Source organism: Xenopus laevis, chromosome 2L (assembly GCF_017654675.1).
Source record: "Xenopus laevis strain J_2021 chromosome 2L, Xenopus_laevis_v10.1, whole genome shotgun sequence".
NCBI classification, from domain to species: domain Eukaryota; kingdom Metazoa; phylum Chordata; class Amphibia; order Anura; family Pipidae; genus Xenopus; species Xenopus laevis.
This window is the reverse complement of record NC_054373.1, coordinates 187561369-187581239: the sequence shown is the minus strand read 5'-3', so window position 1 is coordinate 187581239 and position 19871 is coordinate 187561369. Positions and strand designations below refer to the sequence as shown.

General features: G+C 41.1%; 1 protein-coding gene across 9 annotated transcripts in view; it reads right to left on the bottom strand.

Moving 5' to 3' along the window:
* Positions 1–19871, bottom strand: part of LOC108707614 (disks large homolog 2) — a 659829-nt gene that overhangs the window by 150027 nt on the left and 489931 nt on the right. The window lies entirely within an intron of this gene.

The window sequence follows — 19871 nt, the reverse complement described above, 5'->3', positions numbered from 1 at the left end:
GGAATGGAGTTTTCCAGATAATGGATCATTCCGTTTAGATCTCCATACCTTAAGTCTACTAGAAAATCATATAAACATAAAATAACCACAATAGACTGGTTTTGCTTCCAATAAGGATAAATTACAGTACAAGCGACTGTTTTATTATTACAGAGAATTTTTTTTACAAATTTGGATTATTTGGCTAATTTGGATTATTTGGATGAAATGGAGTCTATGGGAGATGGCCTTCCCATAATTCGGAGCTTTCTGGATAACAGGTTTGTGGATAACGAATCCCATACATGTACCCAGTGTAATCGGCCCAATGGTTAACCTGTTCACACAATAATAGGGGTAAAGAAATGGAGCATCATTACATCACATAACAAAATCACCAAAGGAGGGTGGTAAAAGAAAGACCAATAGAACTTTATATAGAAAAACAGGGAGAGTTGCAAAGCCGCATTAACCAACACCACACACATACTCAACAAAGTCTTGGGATTAGGGGTCCAACTCATCAGAGTAGTATCAGTTCCATTAATGTCCATGGACGGATATATATAGTGTAATAATTTTGATTTATAATGGGTAGGGAGAGGTGGACTTCTTTGTTGATTGGGGTTAGATCGTGGGTTTGATATGGTCTATAGAACATTACTGTATTTTCCCTGTAGTCCTTGTTCATTAAGCTTCTGGTTTGGGATTTCATGATAATGAAGTGTCTTTACATTGCCCAAACTTTCTTTATCCTCTTTTTAATTATCTAAGCCAATGGGTCCTCAACTGTTGTTACCCATGAGCCACATTCAATTGTAAAAAGAGTTGGGAGCAACACAAGCATGAAAAGAGTATAAGACTGTGATTGGCTATTTGGCAGTCCCTGTGTGGATTGGCAGCCTGCAGGAGTTTGTCAGTATACTTCGTTGTAATGCAACCAAAACTTGCCTGGAATTCAATAATAAGCACCTGCTGTGAGAACACCGCGAGCAACATCCAAGGGGTTGGTGAATTTATTTGACATGAGCTCCATGAATTCTGAAATCACCAAATAGGTATGGGCTAATTTTGCCGTGGAAATGACGCCCATAGACTTGTGTGGCGTTGTGCGTCCAAAAAAAATGACGCGAGCCAAAAATTTTTTTGCCGCTCACAAAATGTTTCTAACGCCCATAGACTTAAAAGGGACGTTGGCGACATTTGCCAGTGGCGAATTTTTGTCAAAGCGAAACGGGTCAAAGTTGCCCAAGCCTACTCACCAAAAATCAACACCCTGAACAAAGAAATCACAGAGTTTTTATAGACTTGTAAAAACAAAGTTACTGTTGGGACAGCATAGAGATATTGCTCCCCAGCTAGGGATGGGAGACGTGAATTTTGACGCGTCGACAATTTCAACGCCGGAGTCAAAATTGTCGCCGGTGACAATTAAAGCTCATTAAAGCCGATGGGCATCCATTTAATTATTGCGAATGTATTCACCGGTGGCAAAACGTGGAAATTCAACCACGAATTCGCGCATGGCAAATAAATTTGCCCATCACTATCCATGGAACAAGAAAACTGATCCAAAACAGTGGTTCTGCTTCAAAACCAGTGTACTGGTGACCAAGATTAGCTTGAGAAAAAAATGAATCCAAGTCAGGGGAATCTGCGTACACAGAATTCTATTCTCTCGCAACAATAATCACAAAAGGGTTACAAGTAGGGTCGCAGACCATTAGACACCTCCATATACGTATGTATCTCTCCAGCTTAACTATACAAGCCATAAGCTTCTGTTGCTTTCACTATATTCCCCTGTCACAGCTGTGATAGAATGGCAGCCTCTCGTATCCTATATACTAACCGAAGGCCTATCTATGTCCCGAGTGGAGGGGAGGCAGATGCGCACGCAACTTCGGTTAGGATCTATGAGATGCGCGCGCAACTTCAGCCGAAAGACATAGATGCGGCCTTCGATTAGCAGATGTGCTGGAAGGTTAGGATCAGAAAAGGTTAGGATCGGGGAGGCAGATGCGCTGGAAGGTTAGGATCTAGGGAGGCAGATGCGCTCACCGTCTCCTTCTGCCTCCCGCCGCCTCTTCTTTCCTGCTCACTCAGGCGGCGACCGCTGGAAGGTTAGGATCTAGGGAGGCAGATGCGCTCACCGTCACACTAGGGGAACCGGTTGCGTACCTGCACGAAAGTCTGTATAAGCGTCGGCCATCTTGCTACTCCTCTGCGACTTTGTCATCCGCCCACTGCCAAATCCGCCCACTAAAGTCTGTATAAGCGTCGGCCATCTTGCTACTCCTCTGCGAGTTTGTCATCCGCCCACTAAAGTCTGTATAAGCATCGGCCATCTTGCTACTCCTTTGCAAGTTTGTCTAATGGCGGCGCTAGCGTCACTCTAGGAGGGGAACCGGTTGCGTACCTGCACGAAAGTCTGTATAAGCGTCGGCCATCTTGCTACTCCTCTGCGACTTTGTCATCCGCCCACTGCCAAATCCGCCCACTAAAGTCTGTATAAGCGTCGGCCATCTTGCTACTCCTCTGCGAGTTTGTCATCCGCCCACTAAAGTCTGTATAAGCGTCGGCCATCTTGCTACTCCTTTGCAAGTTTGTCTAATGGCGGCGCTAGCGTCACTCTAGGAGGGGAACCGGTTGCGTACCTGCGTGGGTGGCCATTTTTAGCAAAACGGGCTATATTATCTCCAAAAAATATTGATGTTGACATGATAAACAACCAAGTGATTGCATTACTTCCTGGACAAAGCTGTGTCTTTCTGAGTACTGACTGTATTGATTCTGAAGACGAAAGTGAGAAACTTAACTTCCCATTAGAATATTTAAACACTATCAACAATGCTGGATTACCACAACACAATCTTATACTCAAAGTAGGAACAATAGTCATGCTGTTAAGAAACCTTAAGGGTAGGGGCACACGGCGCGATTTCGCCGCGATTCTGCGCTAAGCGAGTTGTCGCTGCGTTTTTTAAGCCGAAATAGCTTTGCTAACTTTGGCGCTGGCGTCAATGCAAATCGCGGCGAAATCGCTGCGCTAATTCACACGCGGCGATTCGTTTTCTATTGTCGTCCGAAGTTGCCTCGCTGAGCGTTTCCGGGCGACAGTAGAAAAAGAATCGCCGCGTATGAATTAGCGCAGCGATTTCGCCGCGATTTGCATTGACGCCAGCGCCAAAGTTAGCAAAGCTATTTCGGCTTAAAAAACGCAGCGACAACTCGCCCAGCGCAGAATCGCGGCGAAATCGCGCTGTGTGCCCCTACCCTAACACTAAGCAAGGTTTATGTAACGGTACACGGTTGGTTGTGAAGAGCATGAGACAAAATGTTATCAAGGCAGAAGTGCTTACAGGATCCCATAGCGGTGATACTGTTTTGATTCCCAGAATTGACCTTACCAGTTCTGACCAGGAATTACCTTTTAAACTTAAACGACGACAATTCCCCATTAAGGCTGCATTTGCCATGACAATCAACAAATCACAAGGACAAACATTGGATAAAGTCGGCATTTACCTATCTGAGCCTGTGTTTGGTCATGGTCAACTTTATGTTGCATTTTCAAGAGTGCAGCGTTCATCTGATGTTAAAGTCAAGATTTTAAGTACAGCTCACCAGGGAGAACTCATTCAAGGACAGGAGAACATTTTCACAAAAAATGTTGTTTATAAAGAAATTTTTCAGTAACACTTTACTACCAATAAACTCAAAATTTAAGAATTCTAATAGCAGATAGGTAATAACAAGCAATAGGCACAGATTCACTCTACATCCCCACAAATTAGCGTCGCCAGTTGCTGCCTGGGGATGCAGAGTGAATCAGCACCCATCGCATTTTGCTGCCTCACTGTTGTTACCATTCTTTCATTAACGATTCTTTAGAGAATCGGGGGTTTACTGGTATATCCTAAAGGATTCATCCAGGTAAATTCATTTCTACAATATGTTTTACTCTTCAAACAGATCTTCTGCTGTGCTCAGTATACCCGCAGCTATTAATAATTCCCATTATATGTCAAGTAATACTGACTAAAGGGCCGAAAAACAAGTCAACGATGTCTGAATCCCTTTCATCTTACATGAAAGACTTTGGATACTTCAATTCGCTCCCTTGCAACAAAGAAAAATCATTTTGTGTGACTTCTAGTGGGTATAGTTATTCCAGGGGAGATGGACTGAACTATATTTATTCAAAGTGTTTTAAAGCAGAACTCAAAAGTGAAGTGACTTAAGTCAAATCACCCTTGAAAATAAATGACTCCAAGTCCCTTTGATCAGCGGTTGCTAACGTTTTTTAACCTAAGATACCAACTCTCTTACTATTGGCTGCTGAATAATAACTGCACCCCTGAATTTAGCTAATGGCAAAGTCATTTTCTTCATGCGCGAACTTGTACCAGCCAACGGGTTCAGCAATGATGTGCCCAGATCTATTAGATCTTCAATGGGCAACTGTTGATGTGCACTAAATTGTAGAGAATGTTTATTAAAGGAGAACTAACATCAATATCGAAATCATCAAAATTAGAAGTGGATACTGCAGGAATAAACTGCATTTATTTACACTAACTGGCCCATTTCCCAACAATCACATTTTGATTTTTTACCACAAATTTCCAGAAATGTGTGGCTTTCCTATTTTTTTTGAAAAAGCTCTATGAATTCAAGATTTATAAAGTGTAAAAACCACGAAAACCACTAATACAAAACTTTGGCAGGTAAAAGTTGTCGAGGTGCTATAGAAGTCAATGGGAGCTGCGCTGGTCCTATTGGACTGTTTTAAATCAATTGGGTTTTTTTGTCCGAAAAAAAATACATTTTTAGAGATTTCGAGGTATTATTTAGCACATTATTTTCCGCTCATACTTTTTTAGTTGGATCGATTAATAAATTACACAACAATCTTTGCTGAAAATTTTTCGAATTTACCGAAAAATCTGCGAAAAAGTCAATGGCTCAAAATTATTTTGACGCACGACAATTTTGATGCAAGCAACAATTTTTATACCTGTGACTATTTTGTGCAAATGCATTAAAGTCAATGGGTGTCCAAATAATTTTGATGCACGTCTTTTCTGATGCGCAACAATTCTTTTTTGTTGCGGCGGATTTTTCGCCACGAATTAGCGCTTGCGGAATATATTTGGCCATCACTAGTCGTGGTTTCAAAAACCTCTAAAACCACTTGATAAATATGCCTCCATGTGTTTCAGGCTTCTCAGATGGTGGAACAATGGACAACCTGGCCTCTTCCTTGTGATTCTTTCTGAGAATTAAATCCAAAGCCCTTCACCCACCCCCACTCCCCCCCCCCAACCACACCACTCTGGAGACCAACTACTACCATGTTGTGAAAAGCAAAGTAGTTCATTGGGGTTGGCAGGCACCATCTTGCATCACATCAGGTCTTCTTTTCTGCAATCCTCCGACAGGAACATGTACAGTTAAAGGTAATCTACACCAGGCTTCCTCTAGGAACGCTTAACTATTGGCTGTTGCAGAGAAGAGAACCTGAGGTGACCTTAGATATCATTGGATCTTCATATCAAGGTACATCAAATAGCGACTTTTAGAGGGTCCCCCAGTGGTGGAGAAGGGCCTTGGAGGGGGGGGGGTCGATTTCTCTTTTAAATATGTATCACAAATAGTCTTCATGATTTTCTTACAGTAGTTCTTCAACCACACATTTTTTTTCTGGCCACAATCGACACATTGTTGTGTTGAGTGATTGACAGATTTCCCCTGGTCCGAGAGGTTGATACCTGCTTGAGTCAGCATGTTTCTATTGTTAGTATTCTTCTTCTATTTTTAAAAAAAAGGTGCACAGAACCTGCTGATTAAAATCAGCCCCGCATCATGGTGCTACCACCACCTTTCTTCTCTGTGGACATTGGCCAACCATATAATGTGCTCAGTGTAACAGTGACCTCTAGAACGACACAAAATGAGCTATTATTTAAAAAGGACCATGCTACGAAGCATTAGAGGCAGCTATAATGTGGACAATGGTTGGATGAGACCAAACCAGACTACCACTGGTCAGACCTTAATGAGCACCATGTCTATAATAAAGCATGGCGGGGGTGGCACATCTGCTGAGGGGCTGCTTTGCATCACCACCAGGATCTAAGCATCATGACTAAATAGAAGAAAAAGTAAGTGACGACTGAAATGTATGTTTCTTCTATATTTCCTTCTCCCTTTGGGATTCAGAAGACAAAACACTGTGGGCTGTGCGTCTTAATTAAAATCCTTCCTTATTCGGCGAGTGAATTGGAAACCTTAACTGAAACAACCTTGCCGATACAAAGGGACACTTTGTCCAGTAACCATAAGAAACAGTCAGCATTTACTCTGCTTTTAGAATTTATATAATCTATTTGGTTGCTATGGGTTACTGAAATTATTCAGAGTAATATGGGATATATATTAAAGAATGAAATAAAAATATTCATGTAGTAGCAGGCCTGGGAGATAGAGCAGACGTCAATGGATTCAGCTGAAACATGGTGGCAAAACAAGTCAGCTAAGCAGGCGGGAGATCAGACCAGACCAGGGATCAGAACCAGGGTTTGATGATGCAGCATGGGGAAAAGGAAGAGGCAGACATAAATAGCTTTTAAATTGTGTGATTGTCCTGCATCGGGTCGGTTACCCGCGTGTACCCGCGGAATACCCGCAAAGTGGTTTGGTTTCGGGCAAAAAGTCCCGAATTCCTTGGCCGTGCAAGCAGTCTACTGTTGGTAACCTGGCTGGGTACCCAACAAAGGTGTGGGTTTGATCCCTCCCACCCTCCCTTGTGGTTCTTCCAGTTTTTAAATTTTCTTGGAAGATTCCCGGAGCACCGGAGTGATGTCACTTCCAGTCAAATGTGACGTGTGTCCCCCGGGTCAGAAGGTTAGTTGGCCTATTGCGGGTCTGGTCAGGTAACGGGAACATGTGGATCAAATTGCGGGTTGCCGGTTCGGGTTTCGGCATTGGGTTGCATATACGGGTCTCAAAAAAATGGACCCGCTCAGGACTCTATCTGCAGGTGCAACCAATGGAAAGCAAAGTGGGAAAAGTAGACATTAACATAGTTGGAAGGCTGAGATAATAGAATGGCTCATTCATAGGGATGAGCGAATCTGCCCAGTTTCATCAAAAAATTTACTGCTGGAAAATCCGTGAAACTGTGAAAATGCATTGAAGTCAAAAGACAATATTTTTACGTGTGCTACTTTTTTCTCACTCCAAAGGCATTACATTTCTTGCAGAGACTTTTTTCTCTCCGACTTTCTGTCCAAATGCATAAAAGTCAAAGGGCTTTTTTTCTCAAGTTATTTCTCACTCAAACCACATTAGTCAATCGGCGTTTTTTCTTGCAGCAAATTTTTTGTCTCTGCAAACAATTTGTCTCAGCAACTGTATTGTTGTGTCAAATATTTTTTTTGCGCCAAATTTTTGCTGCAGTTTCATGAAAAAAAAATTGTAGATGGTGAAAAGCGGAATTTTGTAACAAATCAATGGCAGAAAAATTCACTCATCACCACTCATTTATTAATGGCTCAGGTTCAAGTGCAACACCATTAATTGGTTGCTAAACTAAGTGTTTACATAAACAGCACTAGAGTCGAGGGGCATTGCTGCAGTTGGCATTTTGCACTGGTGCAAGGAACAGAGCATAGTGCTACAGGCAGCCCTATACTTAAAGGGATACTGTCATGGGAAAACATTTTTTTTCAAAATGAATCAGTTAATAGTGCTGCTCCAGCAGAATTCTGCACTGAAATCCATTTCTCAAAAGAGCAAACAGATTTTTTTGTATTAAAGTTTGAAATCTGACATGGGCCTAGATATATTGTCAATTTCCCAGCTGCCCCCAAGTCATGTGACTTCAATCACTCTTTACTGCTGTACTGCAAGTTAGAGTGATATCACCCCCTCCCCCCCCCAGCAGCCAAACAACAGAACAATGGGAAGGTAACCAGATAACAGCTCCCTAACACAAGATAACAGCTGCCTGGTAGATCTAAGAACAACACTCAATTGTACAATCCATGTCCCACTGAGACACATTCAGTTACATGAGAAGGAAAAACAGCAGCCTGCCAGAAAGCATTTCTCTCCTAAAGTGCAGGCACAAGTCACATGACTAGGGGCAGCTGAAAAATTGACAAAATGTCTAGCCCCATGTCAGATTCTCTTTTGAGAATTGGATTTCAGTGCAGAATTCTGCTGGAGCAGCACTATTAACTGATGTGTTTTGAAAAAAACATGTTTTCCGATGACAAGATCCCTTTAATATCTGCCATAAGCAGGTAGTAAATTCCGTACCCTACTGCACCTTACACCTACTGATGCCCACAAATGTGCATGTTTTTAATGCCTCTGCCAATGGCAGAGAAGGGCCTTGGAGGGGGGATAATTTCTCTTTTAAATATATAATGTATCACAAAGAGTCTTCGTTATTTTTTCCTTACAGTAGTTCATATAATAAATGCTGTATTTGTAAGGTCTTCAACCAAACTTTTTTTCAGGCCGCAACCAACACATTATTGTGTTGAGTCATTGACATATTTCCCCTCATCTTATAGGTTAATACCTGCTTGAGTCAACATGTTTGTAGTGTTTGTATTCTTCTTCATGGATCCAAGTTTTATCTAAGCACTTAGTTTAGCAACCCATTAATGGTGTTGCACTTGAAGAAAACTCTACTGCACCTTACACCTACTGATGGCCACTAACTTGCATGTTTGAAAGCCTTACAAGTTGGGCATGGGATATGGTACAACTACATCTCCTTTATCACCCTCCCATATCTAGACAGCCCCGGTGCCTGCAATTCTTTGCACTCAATATAAGGTCCCTAGTCTGAGGAACAGGTACTGACAATATCTGAATTAGTCTGATATTGTGTAATTTGCCCTTCCATGCACTGACCAAGACTTTTCCATCTACACCTTCTCACCAATGATGCAGAATTCAGAGGAGCTGTAGTGCATTCAGTTAAAATTAGTTAAAATTGATATAAAACTAAATGCCATACATACCCAAGGCTTAAAGGAAAAAGAGAAGACAAACCATGATGTCCACAAGGACACAAATACAAACTTACACTCAAAAACACACTTTAAAGTTAATGGAAGCAGCTGTCTCAAGTCAGAACTAGGGGTCTAGGATTCCATTTCCATTTTTTCCTCTCTCTCTTCTTTACAAAGTATATTAAATTAAATATATTCAATGATTTATAATAGCATTTCATGTTGAACTCTGCATAACTTTCTAAATATGGAGAGAGTATTATCAGAAGTGTATCCCATTACAAGAAATAAATGAAGGGCTCTTTTCTTTCGTTCCAAAGTGACTTTCATCAATAAATCATGTAGGAAAAATATTCCCCAAGCCTCCACGTTAGATTTAGGGCAACGAAGGTCAAAGAGAAATATGATGGGCAAAAAATGGTTCTGGTGACCTCTTCTCCTTAGTCGGACTCATCCCGAGTTTTTTTAACCGAAGGTGAAATAAATAGTGGGAGAGTTCCCATTGGGATTGTGACCTTGAAGCAAATAGAGGCTTTTACTTAGTATAACCGGCTATAATGCCTTCAGCAATGTTACAATGATGGCTCTGCTTGTTTTCTAGTATAGATGAATTTTAGCCTTACAGTAAAAATCCTAAAGATTTTACTTATATCATGTTCACAGCCAAGAAGTTACCAAATATTTTGTAGTGTTGTAAACTGATGGCTGGGAAACCAGAACAATGGTAAAGCTTTATGCTTGTCAGGAGTACCCCACAGCTCCGTATCCAAGACGGCAGTGCCCATGACCAACGTGTGTTAAGGTCGCTTCTTGACCCGGCCGCGATGACGTCACACACCCGGGGCGAAAATTTAAAAATAAAAGGACTTCCAGGTCATGGGTTCAATCCCCAAATATAGGATTAGTTTTAAGCATTCCTGAGTGTTCCTAAATTCCTATTGATTGTATTCCTGGACTTTTGATCCTGCCTTAACCTTGACTTTGCTATTTATCTGCCTGCCTATTGAACTACTGCCTGGATTTGACTACGCTTATTCCTGATTCCTTTTCTGTTAACGCGAACTTGGACTTTTACTCGAAACTTCTTCCTTGGTCCAGACTTTCCCCGCTGGGAGCCGATAGGCTCCTGACAATGCTCAAGTCTATGTCTCACTCTTTCTGTTCTGTAGTGTGCCTGGGTTGGGACTCCCTCTTCTACACAGTCAACAAACTTTGATAGATAGAAAGATGGATCTACCAGTCAAGCAGGGGTCACCAACCTTTTTTTTTACCCATGAGCCACATTCAACTGTGAAAAGAGCTGGGGAGCAACACAGGCATGAAAGTCCTTATGGTTACCAAATAAGTGCAGTATTTGGTATTTGGAAGCCCCTATGTGGACTGGCATCCTACAGCAGACTCTATTTGGCAGTAAACCTGGTTTTTATACAACCAAAACTTGCCTCCAAGCCAGAAATTCAAAAATTAGCACCTGCTTTGAGGCCACTGGGAGCAAGATCAAAGGGGTTGGTGAGTAGCTTGTTGCTCAAGATCCACTGGTTGGAGGCAGAGTCAAGGCAATCAGATCACAACTGCTGAAGCCCAAGGATATTCAACCCCTAATGCACTTTAGAGCAAAAAGCACAGTATGCACGTAGAGGTGTCTGAAGTTGGGTGAGCTTAAAACTTTGAAAAGTCTTATGGAAAGCAGAAAACACCTTGATGTAAAGAACCTCTAATATAAATGACTTGGGATATTAGCCTGATATGCAGCAACACAGTCTACTAATTAATCTCCTCCAACTATTATTGTTGTAAAACACATAGACCCTGATAGAACTGATAGACAAGCACCAGCCAACAAACCACAGATAGAAACTTTGATAATCCCCTAACTGCAGAGAACATCATCTCCCCCTGGAGCCGAAAAGCCATTACATAAACCGGTCACTCAGACACAAGGTCCAAACTGAGCTCACGGACATAATTTAACCTCATAACGTCAATTTACAACACTTAATGCCTATTTCCTTAGGAGATTCGTTATAAATCAGTTTAAGACTTGAAATCACTTCACAGCTCAGTGAGAAATGAAGATTGACTATATGAAGAATAATGAATGCGCTCAGACTCAAAAACAAGAATATCATTATTTGGTGTCATCTGTCTAATGTTAATCACCCCATCACTCAACGAACACAAAGACCACAGGGATTTCATACCTCAGATCAAATATTTCGTTTGTTATTTCTTATAAAGGCCACCTTTTTCGTTTCTCCTTTACTATCTGTCTATTTTTTGTAATAGTTGTGTTTCATGTTGGAACTTTCCATAATGCCATAGACAGTGAAAAAGTACAAGATTTGCCTATGGCTGCAACAAGATGGCTAGAGGCCATCACCTCACCTTAGCTGAAAAACCAAATCTTCCATCATTCTTAGCCCTTGACTTTATGAGAATGATTGGACTATTTCATTATGTGGAGGTTTCAAGTATTTGGTCAAAATTGCAAAAAATAAGTTTTGACAATGGTACCACTTCTCTACTTCTCTGTAGGTCTGCAACCCCCAACCAGAGGCTTGTGAGCAACATGTTGTTCACCAACCTCTTGGATGTTGCTCCCAGTGGCCTCAAAGCAGGGGTTTATTTTAGAATTCCAGGCTTTGAGGCAAGTTTTGGTTGTATTAAAACCAGGTGTACTGCCTACTGCTGTAGGCTGCCAGTCCACATAGGGGCTACTAAATTGTCAATCACAACCCTTATTTGGCACCCCCATTGACTTTTTTCATGCTTGTGTTGATCCTCATTCCTCAACTCTTATTACATTTGAATGTGAGTCACAGGTAAGAAAGGTTTGGGGAGCCCTGGTGTAGATCTTGAACAATCATATCAAGAACTCTGCATTACAGTGACCAATATAATAACTGGCCAATTTCGAGTTGGCCAAGAAACATATTGTTGAATAAGAAGTCCATGCCAAACAGCTTGAGTTAAGTGTGTGTCTAGTTTATATGTGGAGGTTTAAATTTCTTGGTCAATATTCTCAAACACGATTTGGCAAAGAAATTGTTGACAAAGAAGTCAACAAAAGAGGCAAGGCCATAATGGCTTGGAAAGAGGTTGAGACTGAACAGCTCCATTGGCACTGTCTTGTTATGGCACATATATAAGACAATGTTAACTATGTCTAATACCACTACTTAACCTTTGGCATCATTAAAGGTGACTAGTTTTGTATGAATGGCATGGTAATATCAATTATGAATGTGGGGACTGTTGGTGTGCTATAGAGAGTATGTAATCAAATCCAGAGACTGATTCTCTGTGGAGAAAAGAAGGAAAGAGTAAGGAGAATGTTTTTGAGCCGTATAAAACATATTCAGCAGATCCAACTAAGCAAATAATCGATGGAACCCCTAGAGTCACAGTCAATACGATATGAGCAAACTGACTTCAACAGCTCTTGTTCAATATTTCACTGTTTAACTGTATCTTCAATGTTACTGGCAAATTGTATTGTGCATCTGAGATCTAATCAGTTCATTCACCACTTCAGAGTAAAAATATTCAAGAAAATAAAGGGGAAAAATTGAAACAGAATTTTGTTAATTTGAGTTTTTGTAACTCGAGATTTATTATTTGAATTTTTTTTTTAAAAAAGATTCTACTAAATCTTAGTTGAGCCAATAGGAGGTAATGTATATTTTTAACATTGAAGCTTTATAAAAAAACATTTTACATACTTATGGAAAATGTATAGAACAGAAAATAGAAATTTTCGTTGAGTTTTGTTGAGTTTTATTGAGAGTTGCATTTTTTGTTTTGCGACATTGGGTTTTTCCAATTCAAGTTTTCACAAAATTGTTTGGATAGAGGAACAAAATGGCATAAAAAACCAAAACCATTAATCATGATTTTTTTTAACGGAAACTGGATTTTTGAAAATTAATGAATTGCCTTAAAGGAGAATTCAACCCTAATGTTAAAAAAACCCTACCCTACATAGACCCCCTCCCTCCTCCCCCCCCAGCCTAAGTGTTACCCCGGCAAATGCCCCAAACATTTTATTTACTCCTCGGTGCAGATTCAGGCATTGGAGTTCAGAGGTTCCATCTTCTTCTCTTCGGAAATCTTCGGCATGCGACCGGCGCGGCAGCACAGTTGGAAAAATGTTCTGTTCCGTGCGCCAAAACTCACGAAAATTGACGAGGCGCCGGTCTCATTTCAAAGATTAACGAATCGGCTGAAGACGGCACACGTGAACTCCACTGGCAAAATCTGCACGGAGGGGTAAGTAAAGACTTAGGGGCATTTGCCCAGGTAACACTTAGGCTGGGGGAGGAGGGAGGGGGGTCTATGTAGGGTAGGGTGGTAGGGTTTTTTTAACTTTAGGGTTTAGTTCTCCTTTAACTGTCTAAAAAAGTTTAATGACCATCATCCTTAACCAGTAAGTGGCTGAATTGACCCACAGTGGTTGGTCTTTCACTTGGTGATATGGTACAGGTAGGGGACATGGAGCTGGCATAAGAATTGTTACACATAGGGGTACATTATAAAGAAGACTTTTTATTTTTTTATAAAAAATTTCCAAAATATTAAATCAGGGACGGGGCAGGGTGTTGTTGAAAGAAGTCCATAAAAAAGATGGAATTGTCCATTGAACACCTACAATTTGTGTATTTCTTTGTTTCTTGACCAACACTGCACTTTTTGCAGTGGAAATACATTTTTTTTGTATGAACGATTGTGCAGGTACAGAAATCTGTGTTTACACGTTATTTTACAGGCATGGACTGTTGCCATGACAGTAGCTTTGTTGTAACGTTAACTAGACTCCGTGGCCATTTTAAAGACCCTAGGGGAGAAATTTGGAGCAAATAATCTCAAACCGACAGCGAAATCAATAAAGAACCCGAGTCGCAAATTCTCTGCTGCAATGTGAAATAAAAATAATGACTTTTTAATGGCCAGTGTATCAGAGGCGCAAGGGTCGTACTCATCGTTGAGAAAACCACTGGGGATAACGCAGTTTTTGTTTTTTATTGTATTGGAAGCAAATCTATTACATGACTGGCTTTTTTTTTTTATAAAGGAACATTGCAAAGGAAACCTGGAGCTGCTGTCACCTTCAAGCTGGAGCTAATACAAAGGTCCCCGACATGCCTGGCATCAATAGGCACAGCCCCCAGTGAGTCAAAAACAGGTATGGGACCTGTTATCCAGAATGCTCAGAACCTTTACATAATTTGGATCCCCATACCTTAAGTCTACTAAAAACCATTTAAACATGGGAAATAAACCCAACAACATTGTTTTGCCTCCAATTATATGTTAGTTGGGATTAAGTCTATGGGAGATGACCATTCTGTAATTCAGAGCTTTGTGGATAACAGGTTTCTAGATAATGGATTCCATATCTGTACAACATTTATAATAAAGCCAAGCAATGCAAATAATGACATTGGAATTGTGGGGGAAATGATGCATTGTGAGCAAAAATATGGATTGACTCGTGAATGATCCCATATGGTAAGTAGATGAGGCAAGTTAGAAGTAGTTTTGATGTGTTGTAAGTAGACAATAACTTTATATCAAGGATATAAGGACAGCATGCTGGTATAAGTGCTTATAGTATACAGTCCATGGGGCAGATTCACTAACTTGCGGAAATTTGAAATCGACGTCTTCGCTCACATTGCCACACTTCACCAGGCGAAAATTTGCCAGGACAACGCTAATTCACTAAAATGCAAAGTTGCGTCCAGGGCTCCAAACGATGGTGAAGTTTTGCTAAAGCGAAGTTACGCTAGCTTTGTCTAATTTGCATACGGCGGGAAGTTAAAGTACAATGGACGTATATGTTGCAGCAAAAACATTACATTACACAAGTCCAGGGAACCTTTATTAAAATAAAATAAAGTTGTTATATTGCCCTACACATGAGCCCACTGTATAGTTTAGGTGAAATGTACAGGGGAAGCCTGGTACCCTAAAAAATTTTTACGATCTTTTGCAGCCTATCACCCTGAAAAACTGAAAAGTGCCAGCGTTTTTTGGGACTTAGAAAAATGTACTCTATTGCACTTCCCCTGGTCTGAGGTGATGAAGGCAAATCTGGCGCAAGAGGTAACGTTCATTAAAATCCTAATCTTACTCATTTCCATTCGCCTGAGTGAAAATTCGCCTGGCATTAGAGTGCAAATTACCGCTTCATTCTATCTCCTTCACTAGAGAATTTACGCCTGCCCCCGTTAGTAAATGGCCAAAATGGCGTCACGCTGGTGAATTTAGTCAATACGCCCTTTAGTGAATTTACCCCCATGTCTGTCAATGGCACAAGTGCAGTTGCCCATAGCAACCAAACAGCAATTTGTCTTGAACATTTTACTGCAAGTTAGAACATAAAATCAAAAATCTGATTGGTTGGTATGGGCAAACAGTTTTTTTTTGTACATTAACCAACAACACAATGACTTACACAATTACAAAAATATGGAAAATGAGGGAAATGAGACAGGCTTAACTTGGCTCACCCAGAAGCCACTTGCACTGCTCTGTCTCACTGAACAAAACCAAGACCTTCAGAGAATGGTTGCACTGTGTGTTTCTGGTAGTGGGATTTAGTGATGTGCGGGGATCGAGTGGGTTCAGGCCAACTTCCATACCATATTGCCAGGTTGTGGCAATTGCAAGCTCTTTCTTCCACTCTTCCTGAGTGAGCCCCAAAGAGGATTCTGGGAGTTGTGTCCAGTGAAAGCCAGTGAGGGCTAAGGAAACCGTGAGTTGATGTGAACACCAATGAGGGTGTGGATTGGGACTGTTAATGCTTATGTGAAGCAAATGTGATTTCCTATGTGAAGCCAGTGGGCTAAAGATTTGCTTTGTGCCAAATAAAAGTCAGCAAAACTGCATTTAAACATGAAAAATGCTGTCAGTATCCTTTTCTGTGCTAAAATACGGTGCCAGGGCTATGGGTTTCACTAGCGGAAGCTCACAATACACATAGAGCAAACTTAATCTAGACATTTGGCTTGATGCCTCACTGTGTTCCACCAGGTCACACTTACATAGACCAACAAATCTTTTTCCATTGAAATAAGTGCAGTGCCATGGTTTGCCGAGGAGTTGCCAGAGTCATGTGACGTTAAAATAATGTTTTCTCCATGTGTTACACGTCTATTTTTGCCTATGTACCCACCTCAACCTCATAACTATCTTCTACTTATAGTATCTACATATATGTCCATCCATTTATATCTTTCTGTATCTTTATCTATTACCTATACATCCATCACCTGTCCTTGTTCTTTTTTTTATAGGTTTTTATTTTGCATTTTAAACAGAAGAAAGACAAACAAACAAAATTAACCATAAATAACAATCATACTTGGCACTTGCAGAAAAGACTGGGTACAGTTGTTTGCATATAGACAGTGGTTGTCATTTCACATCAAAGGACACAAGGCCAAAAATCAACTCAGTGTATCTCGATTTGTATTTAAGGTGGCCATACACAGGGAGATCCGCTTGTTCGGCGATATGCCCACACTGAGGTGGGTGATATCGGGCTGATTCGGCCCTAGGGCCCAATGATTGGATCAGAATGGAGGCAATATGGGCGGTCAGATTGCGAGACTGCATCAACGAACAGATGCGGCTGCGATCTGATGGGATTTTATACCCTGCCCGATCAACATCTGGCCGACTTTCGGCCAGATGTCGATCAGGGATGGCCGTCAGAAGGCCGCACACATGGGCCAATAAGCTGCCAACTCGGCCTGTCGGCAGGTTTTATCGGCCCGTGTATGGGGGCCTTTAGAGTTTAGTTATCTGCTAATAATACCTGGGGATTGGTATCCAGCCATGGGTTCCATATTCTTTCAAACTTGTCTGGAGTTCCCCCGAGAATGATCTTGATTAGGGGTAAGGTAGCATTTATTAGGTCAATCCACTGCTGGAGTGTGGGAACGTTAGGACTCATCCATTTCATAATTACCTGCCTCCTCTGTAGCACATTTTGCACATTTAGCCTACCCATGACCTTGAGCCTCTGGGGCAGTAATCCCCAACCAGTATCTCGTGAGTAACATGTTGCTCTCCAGCCCCTTGGATGTTGCTCCCAGTGGTTTCAAAGCAGGGGCTTATTTTTCAATTCCAGGGTTGGAGGCAAGTTTTCATTGCATAAAAACCAGGTGTCTTGCCAAAGAGAGCCTCAATGTAGGTAGACAATCCACATAGGGTCTACCAAATGGCCAATCACAGCACTTATATGGCACCCCAAGAACATTTTTCATGCTAGTGTTGCTCCTCAACTCCTTTTACTTCTGAATGTTGCTCACAAGTTCTAAATGTTTGGGATCCCTGCTCTGGGGCGTGATGTATATTTGGTGGATCATCCTAAATTGGACCATTTTATCCTGTAAGGAGATTAGAAAGGCATACAAGTTATCTATATCCTCCTCCCAATGCTCTTCATCTAGTGAGGAGAGTGTTACCGACCGCTTCCTTTTGGCTTTTTCAAATGTCACAGACTGCGAGGTCTGGATTATGTTATATAATTGTGATAGTATTTGTGCTGGGTCCCAAAGTCTGGCCTCCCACGTCAACTGCATTGGTGCAAGCTGGTATGATTGGAATTGAGCCTAGAATGTGTGTCTCAATTGAAAGTATCAGAACAGTTGTATGTCTTGATGGTTTAGTTTGGTTTTCAGCTGTTCCAGGGAGGGGAAGGATCCGTCAACTAGCAGGTCTTTCAGGTGTCTGATTCCTAGAAGTGGCCAATAATAAAAATCTGCGAGTTGTACCATGTGTGCTAGATTTGAGTTTTTTCACAGTGGTGTTTTTCCTGATAACTTAGGAAAGGGGGTACCAATATTAGCTTGTAGTTTTGACCTGTTCTTATTCTTAGTTATCCAGCAACATAATTAAACATGGGATGTGAGAGTGAGAATCATGGAGCAGCCTGACCTGAAGATGATGAATCGCCTCGCAGAAACCTGACTCTACTTCAGATAAAGTATCAGCACGGAGCCCAGGTACCGTAGCCAGATACTTTATTCAGTTTGTCTGCTCTGGAGATGAATAGATAAATATCAGTCAGTTCAGTTTCATGACTATATGGGGCCAGATACTGTAAATGCATGACTTGCTGCATATTTATCACAGGGTGAAACTACAGTTCACCTCAAGAGAAAACTACACAACTCTTATTCGCTTTATTAATTAAATGATATTCTATTTTTACCTTTTGATAAATATGTCTGTTAATATGCTTCATGTGTGAGTAAAGGGCTGAGGAGTTTCCTTCTGATAAACTGGGGCAAACTCTATTTTCACTAAATGTACCTCTGGCTGACACATAGGATGTATGAGCTATTACATGGCCCGAGTTGCAGAGTGTATGAATTGTACAGCGGTGGGAATATGTCTTCAATTACTCCAAAGTACTGTAGAGAAAAAAAATATAGGCAAGTAAATAGGCCTTTCACTCCCAACACAAGGGCACACAATGAGCACAATGGAGGGCTGTCCATGAACTGAAAATACGGAGCTGCAAGAAAATTCCTCTATATCATTTTAATACTGATCCTTATAATAGTATTGATCTATAGCCAGTAAAAAAAAAAAGAGATTTCACAGCCTGAAAAAGCAAAAATTAAATTGGCTTTGACCCAATGTTTGGACACTATTGAATTTTCTTTGTCAACACGTCAAATGGTTGAATACACAGTGGGGGCCATTTACTATGTGCAAAGGGTAAAAAGTGCAAAAAACATGATGATTTCATTTCTTATTACTTTATTTGGGAGGGGCAAGCACTAGTGCTCCCATCTTCTACTTGTCCCCTAACTATGTTTCCTTCATGGCAGGCGGAATGGACAGGGCTGTCCCATACCCATTGGCACGGCACTCTCTGCACATTGTGTCCCTGGACAGAAACTGAACACTATGGGGAGCGATTTTGTGCCCCTTTGTACATCCGTTTAGGGTTCTAGGTAATTGACCGCTATTAAAATGTCATCTAGCCCATCTAGAAGGCATCTGGAAGAAGATTACTGAAGCAGCTAAAGATGGCGCCCATGAACTCCGCTGGACAGAATCTGCATAGAGGGCTAAGTAAAGATTTAGGGGAAATTGCCCGGCGGGCAGCTAGGCTGGGGGGGGAGGAGGGAGGGGGGACTAGGTAGGATAGGGTTTTTTTATTAAGGGTTTGTTTCTCCTTTAAGGAGTGGTTCAAGGAGTATGCACACACAAGAACCTTTGTGGACAATGTTTATACATGGACAACTTTGGGTTGAGTTTTATGCTATGCACTTGGTTTTGTATCCATGAATGAGCCCCAGGGTGTGAATGGTGAGAAAAATACCAAAATGACCAAATCTAATACTTGAGAGATATGGTGGAATGTCAAAAGATAAGTCACTACAAAATGTCCAACAACGTACGAGTGCAACTGTCTCCAATAAAATGTTTTCAAACCATACACAGATATGGGACCTGTTATCCAGAAATGCTCGGGACCTGGGATCTTTCCATAATTTGGAACTTCATACCTTAAATCTACTAGAACATCATGTAAATATTGAATAAACCCAAAAGGGCTGGTTCTGCTTCCAATAAGGATTAATTATATCTTATTTGGGATCAAGTACAAGCTACTGTTTTATTATTATTATAGAGAAAAAATAAATCATTTTTAAAAATTTGGATTATTTGGATAAAATGGAGTCTATGGGAGACAGCCTTTCTGCAAATCGGAGCATTCTGGATAATGAGTTTCCAGATAACGGATCCCATTCCTGTATAATGGATAAAACTACACAACCGGTGTATTAAAGCACAGGACCCACATGAGCACCAATTCAAGGGTCTGAAATA